Source organism: Eschrichtius robustus, chromosome 2 (assembly GCF_028021215.1).
Source record: "Eschrichtius robustus isolate mEscRob2 chromosome 2, mEscRob2.pri, whole genome shotgun sequence".
In the NCBI taxonomy this organism is placed as follows: domain Eukaryota; kingdom Metazoa; phylum Chordata; class Mammalia; order Artiodactyla; family Eschrichtiidae; genus Eschrichtius; species Eschrichtius robustus.
Window position 1 is genome coordinate 156,480,994 of NC_090825.1, and position 18,991 is coordinate 156,499,984.

Below are 18,991 nucleotides of genomic sequence, written 5' to 3' on the forward strand. Positions count from 1 at the left end.
GCCAGCCGAAACCCTTCTGATTTCTAAGAAGTCAAAAAAGACCCTAGCTACACCCTGGTCCCTTGCCTGAATCAACATTTCTTTACAGGGTGTTCTGCATTTAGTGTATTCCCTCTTCCTTGGAACGCTCTATGTGTGCTATCGGGCTAATCCTATTCTACAGTCCTCCAGTGTAACAGGAAAAACTGTGCTTTCGTTCCAGTAGGAATGCAAGCCTCCATTCTCCTGTAAGTACGGGGTCCTTGGGTAAAACTTCCTAGAAGGAAGGCGAAGCAGATTGTGTTTCTAAGTGCTGCTCCAATGAGGGCAATGAGGCAGACTTCCATGGCATGTAGGACGTGAGAGAACAAAAACCCTGGAACTGTTGGAGAGTGAGGACATCTAGCTTTCCAAAGGAAGGGTGCAGTGTGTTGCTCTAATGTCTGAATACATAGAGTGACTGGGAGAGGCTACTGGCTCTGGATGTTTCTTAGAAGGGCAGAGGAGCCTGCTGGTACTCACTCTATTTGTAGGCAAAAGGGTGCCTACACGAGGGTGCTAAGTGTTGGATAAGTGAAATAACGTTAAAGTAAAGCAGAACTGCGAATACGACCTAATGGAAACTGCTACACGCTTTTGCTTCAGCAGGGCTCTTCAGTCCTTAGCTTGGGGCATGTTCTCACGTCAAGCTTCCCTGTAGCTCTAGAGCATGACAGAATGAGCCCCCACCCATGCTATGGAAGCACCGTGTTTCCTTAGAGAAAACTTTTCTTTCCAGAGGGCTGCCTACAGTGACTAGAAGCCAGTCGAAAACAGTGTTATTTAGGTATCTTCAGGGCAGCATGGATAGATCTTTTAAACTGGGAAAGCAAGGCTTGTGCCATCAGGTCTTCTTTTCCGGTGAACCTGCAGCCGACACCCTTCTGACTTCTAACAAGTGAAAAGAGACCCTAGCTACTACACCCTGGTCCCTTGCCTGAATCAACTTTCCTTCACAGGTTGTTTTGCATTTAGCGTACTCCCTCTTCCTTGGAACGCTCAGAGTATGCTATCGGGGTAATCTTATTCTAAACTCCTGCAGTGTAAGAGGAAAAACTGTGCTTTGGTTTCAGTAGGAATGCAAGCCTCCTTTCTCCTGTAGGTATGGGGTCCTAAGGTAAGAGTTCCTAGAAGGAAGGCGAAGCAGATTGTGTTTCTAAGTGCTGCTCCAATGAGTGCAATGAGGCAGACTTCCGTGGCATGTAGGACGTGAGAGAACAGAATCCCTGGAGCTGTTGGAGAGCTGAGAACATCTAGCTTTCCAAAGGAAGGGTGCAGTGTGTTGCCCTAATCTCTGAATACTTAGACTGACTGGGAAAGGCTTCTGGCTCTGGATGTTTCCTAGAAGGGCAGAGGAGCCTGCTGGTACTCACTGTATTTGTAAGCAAAAGGGTGCCTAGACGAGGGTGCTAAGTGTTTGGAAAATTGAAGAAACGTTAAAGTAAAGCAGAACTGCGAATACGACCTAATGGAAACTGCTACACGCTGTCGCTTCAGCAGGGGTTTTCAGGCCTTAGCTTGAGGCAAGTTCTCACGTCAAGTTTCCCTGTAGCTCTAGAGCATGACAGGATAAGCTCCCACCCATGCTATGGAAGCACCGTGTTTCTTTAGAGAAAACTCTTTTTCTTTCCAGAGGGTGCCTACAGTGAGTAGAGGCCAGTCGAAAACAGTGTTATTTAGGTATCTTCAGGACAGCATGGATAGGGCTTTTAAAATGGGAAAGCAAGGCTTGTGCCTTCGGGTCTTTTTTTCCGTTGAACAAGAGGCCAAAATCCTTCTGATTTCTAAGAAGTCAAAAGAGACTATAGCTACATCCTGGTCCCTTGCTGAATCGTTTTCTTCACAGGGTGTTCTGCATGTAGTGAATTCCCTCTTCCTTGGAATGCTCTATGTGGGCTATCGGTCCTAAGACAATTCTAAAATCCTGCAGGGTAAAAGTAAAAACTGTGCTTTTGTTCCAGTGGGAATGCAAGCCTCCTTTCTCCTGTAGGTATGGGGTCCTTGGCTAAGACTTCCTAGAAGGAAGGCGAAGCCGATTGTGTTTCAAAGTGCTGCTCCAATGAGGGCAATGAGGCAGACTTCCATGGCATGTAGGACGTGAGAGAACAGAATCCCTGGAGCTGTTGGAGAGCTGAGGACATCTAGCTTTCTCAAGGAAGGGTGCAGTGTGTTTCCCTAATCTCTGAATATATAGAGTGACTGGGAAAGGCTTCTTGGTTTGGATGTTTCTTAGAAGGGCAGAGGAGCCTGCTGGTGCTCACTGTATTTGTAGGCAAAAGGATGCCTACACGAGGGTGCTAAGTGTCTGGATAAGTGAAGAAACGTTAAAGTAAAGCAGAACTGCGAATACGACCTAATGGAAGCTGCTACACGCTTTCGCTTCAACAGGGCTTTTCAGGCCTTAGCTTGAGGCAAGTTCTCAGGTAAAGTTTCCCTGTAGCTCTAGAGCATAACAGGATGAGGTCCCACCTATGCTATGGAAGCACCTTGTTTCCTTAGAGACAACTCCTTTTCTTTCCAGAGGGCTGCCTACAGTGACAAGAGGCCAGTCGAAAAGAGTGTTATTTAGGTATCTTCAGGGCAGCATGGATAGGGCTTTTAAAATGGGAAAGCAAGGCTTGTGCCTTCGGGTCTTTTTTTCCGTTGAGCAAGAGGCCAAAATCCTTCTGATTTCTAACAAGTCAAAAGAGACTATAGCTACATCCTGGTCCCTTGCTGAATCAACTTTTCTTCACAGGGTGTTCTGCATTTAGCGTATTCCCTCATCCTTGGAATGCTCTATGTGTGCTATCGATCCTAAGCCTATAGTAAAATCCTGCAGTGTAAAACTAAAAACTGTGCTTTGGTTCCAGTAGGAATGCAAGCTTCCTTTCTCCTGTAGGTATGGGGTCCTTGGGTAAGACTTCCTAGAAGGAAGGCGAAGCAGATTGTGTTTCTATGTCCGGCTCCATAAAGGGCAGTGAGGCAGACGTCCAAGGCATGTAGGACGTGAGAGAACAGAATCCCTGGAGCTGTTGGAGTGCTGAGGACATCTAGCTTTCCAAAGGAAGGGTGCAGTGTGTTACCCTAATCTCTGAATACATACAGTGCCTTGGAAAGGCTCCTGGGGCTGGATGTTTCTTAGAAGGGCAGAGGAGCCTGCTGGTACTCACTGTATTTGTAGGCAAAGGGTGCCTACTTGAGGGTGCTAAGTGATTGGGTAAGTGAAGAAACGTTAAAGTAAAGCAGAACTGCGAATACGACCTAATGGAAACTGCTACACGCTTTCGCTTCAGCAGGAATCTTCAGGCCTTAGGTTGGGGCAAGTTCTCACGTCAAGTTTCCCTGTAGCTCTAGAGCATGACAGGATGAGCTCCCACCCATGCTATGGAAGCACCGTGTTTCCTTAGAGAAAACTTTTCTTTCCAGAGGGCTGCCTACAGTGACTAGAGGCCAGTCGAAAAGAGTGTTATTTAGGTATCTTCAGGGCAGCATGGATACAGCTTTTAAAATGGGAAAGCAAGGCTTGTGCCATCAGGTCTTCTTTTCCGGTGAACCTGCAGCCGAAACCCTTCTGATTTCTAAGAAGTCAAAAAAGACCCTAGCTACACCCTGGTCCCTTGCCTGAATCAACTTTTCTTCACAGGGTGTTCTGCATTTAGCGTATTCTCTCTTCCTTGGAACGATCTATGTGTACTATCGGGCTAATCCTATTCTACAGTCCTCCAGTGTAACAGGAAAAACTGTGCTTTCGTTCCAGTAGGAATGCAAGCCTCCTTTTTCCTGTAAGTACGGGGTCCTTGGGTAAGACTTCCTAGAAGGAAGGCGAAGCAGATTGTGTTTCTAAGTGCTGCTCCAATGAGGGCAATGAGGCAGACTTCCGTGGCATGTAGGACGTGAGAGAACAGAATCCCTGGAGCTGCTGGAGAGCTGAGGACATCTAGCTTTTTCAAGGAAGGGTGCAGTGTGTTTCCCTAATCTCTGAATATATAGAGTGACTGGGAGAGGCTACTGGCTCTGGATGTTTCTTAGCAGGGCAGAGGAGCCTGCTGGTACTCACTGTATTTGTAGGCAAAAGGATGCCTACACGAGGGTGCTAAGTGTCTGGATAAGTGAAGAAACGTTAAAGTAAAGCAGAACTGCGAATACGACCTAATGGAAACTGCTACACGCTTTCGCTTCAGCAGGAAACTTCAGGCCTTAGCTTGAGGCAAGTTCTCACGTCAAGTTTCCCTGTAGCTCTAGAGCATGACAGGATGAGCTCCCACCCATGCTATGGAAGCACCGTGTTTCCTTAGAGAAAACTTTTCTTTCCAGAGGGCTTCCTAGAGTGACTAGAGGCCAGTCGAAAAGAGTGTGATTTAGGTATCTTCAGGGCAGCATGGATACAGCTTTTAAAATGGGAGAGCAAGGCTTGTGCCATCAGGTCTTCTTTTCCGGTGAACCTGCCAGCCGAAACCCTTCTGATTTCTAAGAAGTCAAAAAAGACCCTAGCTACACCCTGGTCCCTTGCCTGAATCAACATTTCTTTACAGGGTGTTCTGCATTTAGTGTATTCCCTCTTCCTTGGAACGCTCTATGTGTGCTATCGGGCTAATCCTATTCTACAGTCCTCCAGTGTAACAGGAAAAACTGTGCTTTCGTTCCAGTAGGAATGCAAGCCTCCATTCTCCTGTAAGTACGGGGTCCTTGGGTAAGACTTCCTAGAAGGAAGGCGAAGCAGATTGTGTTTCTAAGTGCTGCTCCAATGAGGGCAATGAGGCAGACTTCCATGGCATGTAGGAGGTGAGAGAACAAAAACCCTGGAACTGTTGGAGAGTGAGGACATCTAGCTTTCCAAAGGAAGGGTGCAGTGTGTTGCTCTAATGTCTGAATACATAGAGTGACTGGGAGAGGCTACTGGCTCTGGATGTTTCTTAGAAGGGCAGAGGAGCCTGCTGGTACTCACTCTATTTGTAGGCAAAAGGGTGCCTACACGAGGGTGCTAAGTGTTGGATAAGTGAAATAACGTTAAAGTAAAGCAGAACTGCGAATACGACCTAATGGAAACTGCTACACGCTTTTGCTTCAGCAGGGCTCTTCAGTCCTTAGCTTGGGGCATGTTCTCACGTCAAGCTTCCCTGTAGCTCTAGAGCATGACAGAATGAGCCCCCACCCATGCTATGGAAGCACCGTGTTTCCTTAGAGAAAACTTTTCTTTCCAGAGGGCTGCCTACAGTGACTAGAAGCCAGTCGAAAACAGTGTTATTTAGGTATCTTCAGGGCAGCATGGATAGATCTTTTAAACTGGGAAAGCAAGGCTTGTGCCATCAGGTCTTCTTTTCCGGTGAACCTGCAGCCGACACCCTTCTGACTTCTAACAAGTGAAAAGAGACCCTAGCTACTACACCCTGGTCCCTTGCCTGAATCAACTTTCCTTCACAGGTTGTTTTGCATTTAGCGTACTCCCTCTTCCTTGGAACGCTCAGAGTATGCTATCGGGGTAATCTTATTCTAAACTCCTGCAGTGTAAGAGGAAAAACTGTGCTTTGGTTTCAGTAGGAATGCAAGCCTCCTTTCTCCTGTAGGTATGGGGTCCTAAGGTAAGAGTTCCTAGAAGGAAGGCGAAGCAGATTGTGTTTCTAAGTGCTGCTCCAATGAGTGCAATGAGGCAGACTTCCGTGGCATGTAGGACGTGAGAGAACAGAATCCCTGGAGCTGTTGGAGAGCTGAGAACATCTAGCTTTCCAAAGGAAGGGTGCAGTGTGTTGCCCTAATCTCTGAATACTTAGACTGACTGGGAAAGGCTTCTGGCTCTGGATGTTTCCTAGAAGGGCAGAGGAGCCTGCTGGTACTCACTGTATTTGTAAGCAAAAGGGTGCCTAGACGAGGGTGCTAAGTGTTTGGAAAATTGAAGAAACGTTAAAGTAAAGCAGAACTGCGAATACGACCTAATGGAAACTGCTACACGCTGTCGCTTCAGCAGGGGTTTTCAGGCCTTAGCTTGAGGCAAGTTCTCACGTCAAGTTTCCCTGTAGCTCTAGAGCATGACAGGATAAGCTCCCACCCATGCTATGGAAGCACCGTGTTTCTTTAGAGAAAACTCTTTTTCTTTCCAGAGGGTGCCTACAGTGAGTAGAGGCCAGTCGAAAACAGTGTTATTTAGGTATCTTCAGGACAGCATGGATAGGGCTTTTAAAATGGGAAAGCAAGGCTTGTGCCTTCGGGTCTTTTTTTCCGTTGAACAAGAGGCCAAAATCCTTCTGATTTCTAAGAAGTCAAAAGAGACTATAGCTACATCCTGGTCCCTTGCTGAATCGTTTTCTTCACAGGGTGTTCTGCATGTAGTGAATTCCCTCTTCCTTGGAATGCTCTATGTGGGCTATCGGTCCTAAGACAATTCTAAAATCCTGCAGGGTAAAAGTAAAAACTGTGCTTTTGTTCCAGTGGGAATGCAAGCCTCCTTTCTCCTGTAGGTATGGGGTCCTTGGCTAAGACTTCCTAGAAGGAAGGCGAAGCCGATTGTGTTTCAAAGTGCTGCTCCAATGAGGGCAATGAGGCAGACTTCCATGGCATGTAGGACGTGAGAGAACAGAATCCCTGGAGCTGTTGGAGAGCTGAGGACATCTAGCTTTCTCAAGGAAGGGTGCAGTGTGTTTCCCTAATCTCTGAATATATAGAGTGACTGGGAAAGGCTTCTTGGTTTGGATGTTTCTTAGAAGGGCAGAGGAGCCTGCTGGTGCTCACTGTATTTGTAGGCAAAAGGATGCCTACACGAGGGTGCTAAGTGTCTGGATAAGTGAAGAAACGTTAAAGTAAAGCAGAACTGCGAATACGACCTAATGGAAGCTGCTACACGCTTTCGCTTCAACAGGGCTTTTCAGGCCTTAGCTTGAGGCAAGTTCTCAGGTAAAGTTTCCCTGTAGCTCTAGAGCATAACAGGATGAGGTCCCACCTATGCTATGGAAGCACCTTGTTTCCTTAGAGACAACTCCTTTTCTTTCCAGAGGGCTGCCTACAGTGACAAGAGGCCAGTCGAAAAGAGTGTTATTTAGGTATCTTCAGGGCAGCATGGATAGGGCTTTTAAAATGGGAAAGCAAGGCTTGTGCCTTCGGGTCTTTTTTTCCGTTGAGCAAGAGGCCAAAATCCTTCTGATTTCTAACAAGTCAAAAGAGACTATAGCTACATCCTGGTCCCTTGCTGAATCAACTTTTCTTCACAGGGTGTTCTGCATTTAGCGTATTCCCTCATCCTTGGAATGCTCTATGTGTGCTATCGATCCTAAGCCTATAGTAAAATCCTGCAGTGTAAAACTAAAAACTGTGCTTAGGTTCCAGTAGGAATGCAAGCTTCCTTTCTCCTGTAGGTATGGGGTCCTTGGGTAAGACTTCCTAGAAGGAAGGCGAAGCAGATTGTGTTTCTATGTCCGGCTCCATAAAGGGCAGTGAGGCAGACGTCCAAGGCATGTAGGACGTGAGAGAACAGAATCCCTGGAGCTGTTGGAGTGCTGAGGACATCTAGCTTTCCAAAGGAAGGGTGCAGTGTGTTACCCTAATCTCTGAATACATACAGTGCCTTGGAAAGGCTCCTGGGGCTGGATGTTTCTTAGAAGGGCAGAGGAGCCTGCTGGTACTCACTGTATTTGTAGGCAAAGGGTGCCTACTTGAGGGTGCTAAGTGATTGGGTAAGTGAAGAAACGTTAAAGTAAAGCAGAACTGCGAATACGACCTAATGGAAACTGCTACATGCTTTCGCTTCAGCAGGAATCTTCAGGCCTTAGGTTGGGGCAAGTTCTCACGTCAAGTTTCCCTGTAGCTCTAGAGCATGACAGGATGAGCTCCCACCCATGCTATGGAAGCACCGTGTTTCCTTAGAGAAAACTTTTCTTTCCAGAGGGCTGCCTACAGTGACTAGAGGCCAGTCGAAAAGAGTGTTATTTAGGTATCTTCAGGGCAGCATGGATACAGCTTTTAAAATGGGAAAGCAAGGCTTGTGCCATCAGGTCTTCTTTTCCGGTGAACCTGCAGCCGAAACCCTTCTGATTTCTAAGAAGTCAAAAAAGACCCTAGCTACACCCTGGTCCCTTGCCTGAATCAACTTTTCTTCACAGGGTGTTCTGCATTTAGCGTATTCTCTCTTCCTTGGAACGATCTATGTGTACTATCGGGCTAATCCTATTCTACAGTCCTCCAGTGTAACAGGAAAAACTGTGCTTTCGTTCCAGTAGGAATGCAAGCCTCCTTTTTCCTGTAAGTACGGGGTCCTTGGGTAAGACTTCCTAGAAGGAAGGCGAAGCAGATTGTGTTTCTAAGTGCTGCTCCAATGAGGGCAATGAGGCAGACTTCCGTGGCATGTAGGACGTGAGAGAACAGAATCCCTGGAGCTGCTGGAGAGCTGAGGACATCTAGCTTTCTCAAGGAAGGGTGCAGTGTGTTTCCCTAATCTCTGAATATATAGAGTGACAGGGAGAGGCTACTGGCTCTGGATGTTTCTTAGCAGGGCAGAGGAGCCTGCTGGTACTCACTGTATTTGTAGGCAAAAGGATGCCTACACGAGGGTGCTAAGTGTCTGGATAAGTGAAGAAACGTTAAAGTAAAGCAGAACTGCGAATACGACCTAATGGAAACTGCTACACGCTTTCGCTTCAGCAGGAAACTTCAGGCCTTAGCTTGAGGCAAGTTCTCACGTCAAGTTTCCCTGTAGCTCTAGAGCATGACAGGATGAGCTCCCACCCATGCTATGGAAGCACCGTGTTTCCTTAGAGAAAACTTTTCTTTCCAGAGGGCTTCCTAGAGTGACTAGAGGCCAGTCGAAAAGAGTGTGATTTAGGTATCTTCAGGGCAGCATGGATACAGCTTTTAAAATGGGAGAGCAAGGCTTGTGCCATCAGGTCTTCTTTTCCGGTGAACCTGCCAGCCGAAACCCTTCTGATTTCTAAGAAGTCAAAAAAGACCCTAGCTACACCCTGGTCCCTTGCCTGAATCAACATTTCTTTACAGGGTGTTCTGCATTTAGTGTATTCCCTCTTCCTTGGAACGCTCTATGTGTGCTATCGGGCTAATCCTATTCTACAGTCCTCCAGTGTAACAGGAAAAACTGTGCTTTCGTTCCAGTAGGAATGCAAGCCTCCATTCTCCTGTAAGTACGGGGTCCTTGGGTAAGACTTCCTAGAAGGAAGGCGAAGCAGATTGTGTTTCTAAGTGCTGCTCCAATGAGGGCAATGAGGCAGACTTCCATGGCATGTAGGACGTGAGAGAACAAAAACCCTGGAACTGTTGGAGAGTGAGGACATCTAGCTTTCCAAAGGAAGGGTGCAGTGTGTTGCTCTAATGTCTGAATACATAGAGTGACTGGGAGAGGCTACTGGCTCTGGATGTTTCTTAGAAGGGCAGAGGAGCCTGCTGGTACTCACTCTATTTGTAGGCAAAAGGGTGCCTACACGAGGGTGCTAAGTGTTGGATAAGTGAAATAACGTTAAAGTAAAGCAGAACTGCGAATACGACCTAATGGAAACTGCTACACGCTTTTGCTTCAGCAGGGCTCTTCAGTCCTTAGCTTGGGGCATGTTCTCACGTCAAGCTTCCCTGTAGCTCTAGAGCATGACAGAATGAGCCCCCACCCATGCTATGGAAGCACCGTGTTTCCTTAGAGAAAACTTTTCTTTCCAGAGGGCTGCCTACAGTGACTAGAAGCCAGTCGAAAACAGTGTTATTTAGGTATCTTCAGGGCAGCATGGATAGATCTTTTAAACTGGGAAAGCAAGGCTTGTGCCATCAGGTCTTCTTTTCCGGTGAACCTGCAGCCGACACCCTTCTGACTTCTAACAAGTGAAAAGAGACCCTAGCTACTACACCCTGGTCCCTTGCCTGAATCAACTTTCCTTCACAGGTTGTTTTGCATTTAGCGTACTCCCTCTTCCTTGGAACGCTCAGAGTATGCTATCGGGGTAATCTTATTCTAAACTCCTGCAGTGTAAGAGGAAAAACTGTGCTTTGGTTTCAGTAGGAATGCAAGCCTCCTTTCTCCTGTAGGTATGGGGTCCTAAGGTAAGAGTTCCTAGAAGGAAGGCGAAGCAGATTGTGTTTCTAAGTGCTGCTCCAATGAGTGCAATGAGGCAGACTTCCGTGGCATGTAGGACGTGAGAGAACAGAATCCCTGGAGCTGTTGGAGAGCTGAGAACATCTAGCTTTCCAAAGGAAGGGTGCAGTGTGTTGCCCTAATCTCTGAATACTTAGACTGACTGGGAAAGGCTTCTGGCTCTGGATGTTTCCTAGAAGGGCAGAGGAGCCTGCTGGTACTCACTGTATTTGTAAGCAAAAGGGTGCCTAGACGAGGGTGCTAAGTGTCTGGAAAATTGAAGAAACGTTAAAGTAAAGCAGAACTGCGAATACGACCTAATGGAAACTGCTACACGCTGTCGCTTCAGCAGGGGTTTTCAGGCCTTAGCTTGAGGCAAGTTCTCACGTCAAGTTTCCCTGTAGCTCTAGAGCATGACAGGATAAGCTCCCACCCATGCTATGGAAGCACCGTGTTTCTTTAGAGAAAACTCTTTTTCTTTCCAGAGGGTGCCTACAGTGAGTAGAGGCCAGTCGAAAACAGTGTTATTTAGGTATCTTCAGGACAGCATGGATAGGGCTTTTAAAATGGGAAAGCAAGGCTTGTGCCTTCGGGTCTTTTTTTCCGTTGAACAAGAGGCCAAAATCCTTCTGATTTCTAAGAAGTCAAAAGAGACTATAGCTACATCCTGGTCCCTTGCTGAATCGTTTTCTTCACAGGGTGTTCTGCATGTAGTGAATTCCCTCTTCCTTGGAATGCTCTATGTGGGCTATCGGTCCTAAGACAATTCTAAAATCCTGCAGGGTAAAAGTAAAAACTGTGCTTTTGTTCCAGTGGGAATGCAAGCCTCCTTTCTCCTGTAGGTATGGGGTCCTTGGCTAAGACTTCCTAGAAGGAAGGCGAAGCCGATTGTGTTTCAAAGTGCTGCTCCAATGAGGGCAATGAGGCAGACTTCCATGGCATGTAGGACGTGAGAGAACAGAATCCCTGGAGCTGTTGGAGAGCTGAGGACATCTAGCTTTCTCAAGGAAGGGTGCAGTGTGTTTCCCTAATCTCTGAATATATAGAGTGACTGGGAAAGGCTTCTTGGTTTGGATGTTTCTTAGAAGGGCAGAGGAGCCTGCTGGTGCTCACTGTATTTGTAGGCAAAAGGATGCCTACACGAGGGTGCTAAGTGTCTGGATAAGTGAAGAAACGTTAAAGTAAAGCAGAACTGCGAATACGACCTAATGGAAGCTGCTACACGCTTTCGCTTCAACAGGGCTTTTCAGGCCTTAGCTTGAGGCAAGTTCTCAGGTAAAGTTTCCCTGTAGCTCTAGAGCATAACAGGATGAGGTCCCACCTATGCTATGGAAGCACCTTGTTTCCTTAGAGACAACTCCTTTTCTTTCCAGAGGGCTGCCTACAGTGACAAGAGGCCAGTCGAAAAGAGTGTTATTTAGGTATCTTCAGGGCAGCATGGATAGGGCTTTTAAAATGGGAAAGCAAGGCTTGTGCCTTCGGGTCTTTTTTTCCGTTGAGCAAGAGGCCAAAATCCTTCTGATTTCTAACAAGTCAAAAGAGACTATAGCTACATCCTGGTCCCTTGCTGAATCAACTTTTCTTCACAGGGTGTTCTGCATTTAGCGTATTCCCTCATCCTTGGAATGCTCTATGTGTGCTATCGATCCTAAGCCTATAGTAAAATCCTGCAGTGTAAAACTAAAAACTGTGCTTAGGTTCCAGTAGGAATGCAAGCTTCCTTTCTCCTGTAGGTATGGGGTCCTTGGGTAAGACTTCCTAGAAGGAAGGCGAAGCAGATTGTGTTTCTATGTCCGGCTCCATAAAGGGCAGTGAGGCAGACGTCCAAGGCATGTAGGACGTGAGAGAACAGAATCCCTGGAGCTGTTGGAGTGCTGAGGACATCTAGCTTTCCAAAGGAAGGGTGCAGTGTGTTACCCTAATCTCTGAATACATACAGTGCCTTGGAAAGGCTCCTGGGGCTGGATGTTTCTTAGAAGGGCAGAGGAGCCTGCTGGTACTCACTGTATTTGTAGGCAAAGGGTGCCTACTTGAGGGTGCTAAGTGATTGGGTAAGTGAAGAAACGTTAAAGTAAAGCAGAACTGCGAATACGACCTAATGGAAACTGCTACACGCTTTCGCTTCAGCAGGAATCTTCAGGCCTTAGGTTGGGGCAAGTTCTCACGTCAAGTTTCCCTGTAGCTCTAGAGCATGACAGGATGAGCTCCCACCCATGCTATGGAAGCACCGTGTTTCCTTAGAGAAAACTTTTCTTTCCAGAGGGCTGCCTACAGTGACTAGAGGCCAGTCGAAAAGAGTGTTATTTAGGTATCTTCAGGGCAGCATGGATACAGCTTTTAAAATGGGAAAGCAAGGCTTGTGCCATCAGGTCTTCTTTTCCGGTGAACCTGCAGCCGAAACCCTTCTGATTTCTAAGAAGTCAAAAAAGACCCTAGCTACACCCTGGTCCCTTGCCTGAATCAACTTTTCTTCACAGGGTGTTCTGCATTTAGCGTATTCTCTCTTCCTTGGAACGATCTATGTGTACTATCGGGCTAATCCTATTCTACAGTCCTCCAGTGTAACAGGAAAAACTGTGCTTTCGTTCCAGTAGGAATGCAAGCCTCCTTTTTCCTGTAAGTACGGGGTCCTTGGGTAAGACTTCCTAGAAGGAAGGCGAAGCAGATTGTGTTTCTAAGTGCTGCTCCAATGAGGGCAATGAGGCAGACTTCCGTGGCATGTAGGACGTGAGAGAACAGAATCCCTGGAGCTGCTGGAGAGCTGAGGACATCTAGCTTTCTCAAGGAAGGGTGCAGTGTGTTTCCCTAATCTCTGAATATATAGAGTGACTGGGAGAGGCTACTGGCTCTGGATGTTTCTTAGCAGGGCAGAGGAGCCTGCTGGTACTCACTGTATTTGTAGGCAAAAGGATGCCTACACGAGGGTGCTAAGTGTCTGGATAAGTGAAGAAACGTTAAAGTAAAGCAGAACTGCGAATACGACCTAATGGAAACTGCTACACGCTTTCGCTTCAGCAGGAAACTTCAGGCCTTAGCTTGAGGCAAGTTCTCACGTCAAGTTTCCCTGTAGCTCTAGAGCATGACAGGATGAGCTCCCACCCATGCTATGGAAGCACCGTGTTTCCTTAGAGAAAACTTTTCTTTCCAGAGGGCTTCCTAGAGTGACTAGAGGCCAGTCGAAAAGAGTGTGATTTAGGTATCTTCAGGGCAGCATGGATACAGCTTTTAAAATGGGAGAGCAAGGCTTGTGCCATCAGGTCTTCTTTTCCGGTGAACCTGCCAGCCGAAACCCTTCTGATTTCTAAGAAGTCAAAAAAGACCCTAGCTACACCCTGGTCCCTTGCCTGAATCAACATTTCTTTACAGGGTGTTCTGCATTTAGTGTATTCCCTCTTCCTTGGAACGCTCTATGTGTGCTATCGGGCTAATCCTATTCTACAGTCCTCCAGTGTAACAGGAAAAACTGTGCTTTCGTTCCAGTAGGAATGCAAGCCTCCATTCTCCTGTAAGTACGGGGTCCTTGGGTAAGACTTCCTAGAAGGAAGGCGAAGCAGATTGTGTTTCTAAGTGCTGCTCCAATGAGGGCAATGAGGCAGACTTCCATGGCATGTAGGACGTGAGAGAACAAAAACCCTGGAACTGTTGGAGAGTGAGGACATCTAGCTTTCCAAAGGAAGGGTGCAGTGTGTTGCTCTAATGTCTGAATACATAGAGTGACTGGGAGAGGCTACTGGCTCTGGATGTTTCTTAGAAGGGCAGAGGAGCCTGCTGGTACTCACTCTATTTGTAGGCAAAAGGGTGCCTACACGAGGGTGCTAAGTGTTGGATAAGTGAAATAACGTTAAAGTAAAGCAGAACTGCGAATACGACCTAATGGAAACTGCTACACGCTTTTGCTTCAGCAGGGCTCTTCAGTCCTTAGCTTGGGGCATGTTCTCACGTCAAGCTTCCCTGTAGCTCTAGAGCATGACAGAATGAGCCCCCACCCATGCTATGGAAGCACCGTGTTTCCTTAGAGAAAACTTTTCTTTCCAGAGGGCTGCCTACAGTGACTAGAAGCCAGTCGAAAACAGTGTTATTTAGGTATCTTCAGGGCAGCATGGATAGATCTTTTAAACTGGGAAAGCAAGGCTTGTGCCATCAGGTCTTCTTTTCCGGTGAACCTGCAGCCGACACCCTTCTGACTTCTAACAAGTGAAAAGAGACCCTAGCTACTACACCCTGGTCCCTTGCCTGAATCAACTTTCCTTCACAGGTTGTTTTGCATTTAGCGTACTCCCTCTTCCTTGGAACGCTCAGAGTATGCTATCGGGGTAATCTTATTCTAAACTCCTGCAGTGTAAGAGGAAAAACTGTGCTTTGGTTTCAGTAGGAATGCAAGCCTCCTTTCTCCTGTAGGTATGGGGTCCTAAGGTAAGAGTTCCTAGAAGGAAGGCGAAGCAGATTGTGTTTCTAAGTGCTGCTCCAATGAGTGCAATGAGGCAGACTTCCGTGGCATGTAGGACGTGAGAGAACAGAATCCCTGGAGCTGTTGGAGAGCTGAGAACATCTAGCTTTCCAAAGGAAGGGTGCAGTGTGTTGCCCTAATCTCTGAATACTTAGACTGACTGGGAAAGGCTTCTGGCTCTGGATGTTTCCTAGAAGGGCAGAGGAGCCTGCTGGTACTCACTGTATTTGTAAGCAAAAGGGTGCCTAGACGAGGGTGCTAAGTGTTTGGAAAATTGAAGAAACGTTAAAGTAAAGCAGAACTGCGAATACGACCTAATGGAAACTGCTACACGCTGTCGCTTCAGCAGGGGTTTTCAGGCCTTAGCTTGAGGCAAGTTCTCACGTCAAGTTTCCCTGTAGCTCTAGAGCATGACAGGATAAGCTCCCACCCATGCTATGGAAGCACCGTGTTTCTTTAGAGAAAACTCTTTTTCTTTCCAGAGGGTGCCTACAGTGAGTAGAGGCCAGTCGAAAACAGTGTTATTTAGGTATCTTCAGGACAGCATGGATAGGGCTTTTAAAATGGGAAAGCAAGGCTTGTGCCTTCGGGTCTTTTTTTCCGTTGAACAAGAGGCCAAAATCCTTCTGATTTCTAAGAAGTCAAAAGAGACTATAGCTACATCCTGGTCCCTTGCTGAATCGTTTTCTTCACAGGGTGTTCTGCATGTAGTGAATTCCCTCTTCCTTGGAATGCTCTATGTGGGCTATCGGTCCTAAGACAATTCTAAAATCCTGCAGGGTAAAAGTAAAAACTGTGCTTTTGTTCCAGTGGGAATGCAAGCCTCCTTTCTCCTGTAGGTATGGGGTCCTTGGCTAAGACTTCCTAGAAGGAAGGCGAAGCCGATTGTGTTTCAAAGTGCTGCTCCAATGAGGGCAATGAGGCAGACTTCCATGGCATGTAGGACGTGAGAGAACAGAATCCCTGGAGCTGTTGGAGAGCTGAGGACATCTAGCTTTCTCAAGGAAGGGTGCAGTGTGTTTCCCTAATCTCTGAATATATAGAGTGACTGGGAAAGGCTTCTTGGTTTGGATGTTTCTTAGAAGGGCAGAGGAGCCTGCTGGTGCTCACTGTATTTGTAGGCAAAAGGATGCCTACACGAGGGTGCTAAGTGTCTGGATAAGTGAAGAAACGTTAAAGTAAAGCAGAACTGCGAATACGACCTAATGGAAGCTGCTACACGCTTTCGCTTCAACAGGGCTTTTCAGGCCTTAGCTTGAGGCAAGTTCTCAGGTAAAGTTTCCCTGTAGCTCTAGAGCATAACAGGATGAGGTCCCACCTATGCTATGGAAGCACCTTGTTTCCTTAGAGACAACTCCTTTTCTTTCCAGAGGGCTGCCTACAGTGACAAGAGGCCAGTCGAAAAGAGTGTTATTTAGGTATCTTCAGGGCAGCATGGATAGGGCTTTTAAAATGGGAAAGCAAGGCTTGTGCCTTCGGGTCTTTTTTTCCGTTGAGCAAGAGGCCAAAATCCTTCTGATTTCTAACAAGTCAAAAGAGACTATAGCTACATCCTGGTCCCTTGCTGAATCAACTTTTCTTCACAGGGTGTTCTGCATTTAGCGTATTCCCTCATCCTTGGAATGCTCTATGTGTGCTATCGATCCTAAGCCTATAGTAAAATCCTGCAGTGTAAAACTAAAAACTGTGCTTAGGTTCCAGTAGGAATGCAAGCTTCCTTTCTCCTGTAGGTATGGGGTCCTTGGGTAAGACTTCCTAGAAGGAAGGCGAAGCAGATTGTGTTTCTATGTCCGGCTCCATAAAGGGCAGTGAGGCAGACGTCCAAGGCATGTAGGACGTGAGAGAACAGAATCCCTGGAGCTGTTGGAGTGCTGAGGACATCTAGCTTTCCAAAGGAAGGGTGCAGTGTGTTACCCTAATCTCTGAATACATACAGTGCCTTGGAAAGGCTCCTGGGGCTGGATGTTTCTTAGAAGGGCAGAGGAGCCTGCTGGTACTCACTGTATTTGTAGGCAAAGGGTGCCTACTTGAGGGTGCTAAGTGATTGGGTAAGTGAAGAAACGTTAAAGTAAAGCAGAACTGCGAATACGACCTAATGGAAACTGCTACACGCTTTCGCTTCAGCAGGAATCTTCAGGCCTTAGGTTGGGGCAAGTTCTCACGTCAAGTTTCCCTGTAGCTCTAGAGCATGACAGGATGAGCTCCCACCCATGCTATGGAAGCACCGTGTTTCCTTAGAGAAAACTTTTCTTTCCAGAGGGCTGCCTACAGTGACTAGAGGCCAGTCGAAAAGAGTGTGATTTAGGTATCTTCAGGGCAGCATGGATACAGCTTTTAAAATGGGAAAGCAAGGCTTGTGCCATCAGGTCTTCTTTTCCGGTGAACCTGCCAGCCGAAACCCTTCTGATTTCTAAGAAGTCAAAAAAGACCCTAGCTACACCCTGGTCCCTTGCCTGAATCAACATTTCTTTACAGGGTGTTCTGCATTTAGTGTATTCCCTCTTCCTTGGAACGCTCTATGTGTGCTATCGGGCTAATCCTATTCTACAGTCCTCCAGTGTAACAGGAAAAACTGTGCTTTCGTTCCAGTAGGAATGCAAGCCTCCATTCTCCTGTAAGTACGGGGTCCTTGGGTAAGACTTCCTAGAAGGAAGGCGAAGCAGATTGTGTTTCTAAGTGCTGCTCCAATGAGGGCAATGAGGCAGACTTCCATGGCATGTAGGACGTGAGAGAACAAAAACCCTGGAACTGTTGGAGAGTGAGGACATCTAGCTTTCCAAAGGAAGGGTGCAGTGTGTTGCTCTAATGTCTGAATACATAGAGTGACTGGGAGAGGCTACTGGCTCTGGATGTTTCTTAGAAGGGCAGAGGAGCCTGCTGGTACTCACTCTATTTGTAGGCAAAAGGGTGCCTACACGAGGGTGCTAAGTGTTGGATAAGTGAAATAACGTTAAAGTAAAGCAGAACTGCGAATACGACCTAATGGAAACTGCTACACGCTTTTGCTTCAGCAGGGCTCTTCAGTCCTTAGCTTGGGGCATGTTCTCACGTCAAGCTTCCCTGTAGCTCTAGAGCATGACAGAATGAGCCCCCACCCATGCTATGGAAGCACCGTGTTTCCTTAGAGAAAACTTTTCTTTCCAGAGGGCTGCCTACAGTGACTAGAAGCCAGTCGAAAACAGTGTTATTTAGGTATCTTCAGGGCAGCATGGATAGATCTTTTAAACTGGGAAAGCAAGGCTTGTGCCATCAGGTCTTCTTTTCCGGTGAACCTGCAGCCGACACCCTTCTGACTTCTAACAAGTGAAAAGAGACCCTAGCTACTACACCCTGGTCCCTTGCCTGAATCAACTTTCCTTCACAGGTTGTTTTGCATTTAGCGTACTCCCTCTTCCTTGGAACGCTCAGAGTATGCTATCGGGGTAATCTTATTCTAAACTCCTGCAGTGTAAGAGGAAAAACTGTGCTTTGGTTTCAGTAGGAATGCAAGCCTCCTTTCTCCTGTAGGTATGGGGTCCTAAGGTAAGAGTTCCTAGAAGGAAGGCGAAGCAGATTGTGTTTCTAAGTGCTGCTCCAATGAGTGCAATGAGGCAGACTTCCGTGGCATGTAGGACGTGAGAGAACAGAATCCCTGGAGCTGTTGGAGAGCTGAGAACATCTAGCTTTCCAAAGGAAGGGTGCAGTGTGTTGCCCTAATCTCTGAATACTTAGACTGACTGGGAAAGGCTTCTGGCTCTGGATGTTTCCTAGAAGGGCAGAGGAGCCTGCTGGTACTCACTGTATTTGTAAGCAAAAGGGTGCCTAGACGAGGGTGCTAAGTGTTTGGAAAATTGAAGAAACGTTAAAGTAAAGCAGAACTGCGAATACGACCTAATGGAAACTGCTACACGCTGTCGCTTCAGCAGGGGTTTTCAGGCCTTAGCTTGAGGCAAGTTCTCACGTCAAGTTTCCCTGTAGCTCTAGAGCATGACAGGATAAGCTCCCACCCATGCTATGGAAGCACCGTGTTTCTTTAGAGAAAACTCTTTTTCTTTCCAGAGGGTGCCTACAGTGAGTAGAGGCCAGTCGAAAACAGTGTTATTTAGGTATCTTCAGGACAGCATGGATAGGGCTTTTAAAATGGGAAAGCAAGGCTTGTGCCTTCGGGTCTTTTTTTCCGTTGAACAAGAGGCCAAAATCCTTCTGATTTCTAAGAAGTCAAAAGAGACTATAGCTACATCCTGGTCCCTTGCTGAATCGTTTTCTTCACAGGGTGTTCTGCATGTAGTGAATTCCCTCTTCCTTGGAATGCTCTATGTGGGCTATCGGTCCTAAGACAATTCTAAAATCCTGCAGGGTAAAAGTAAAAACTGTGCTTTTGTTCCAGTGGGAATGCAAGCCTCCTTTCTCCTGTAGGTATGGGGTCCTTGGCTAAGACTTCCTAGAAGGAAGGCGAAGCCGATTGTGTTTCAAAGTGCTGCTCCAATGAGGGCAATGAGGCAGACTTCCAT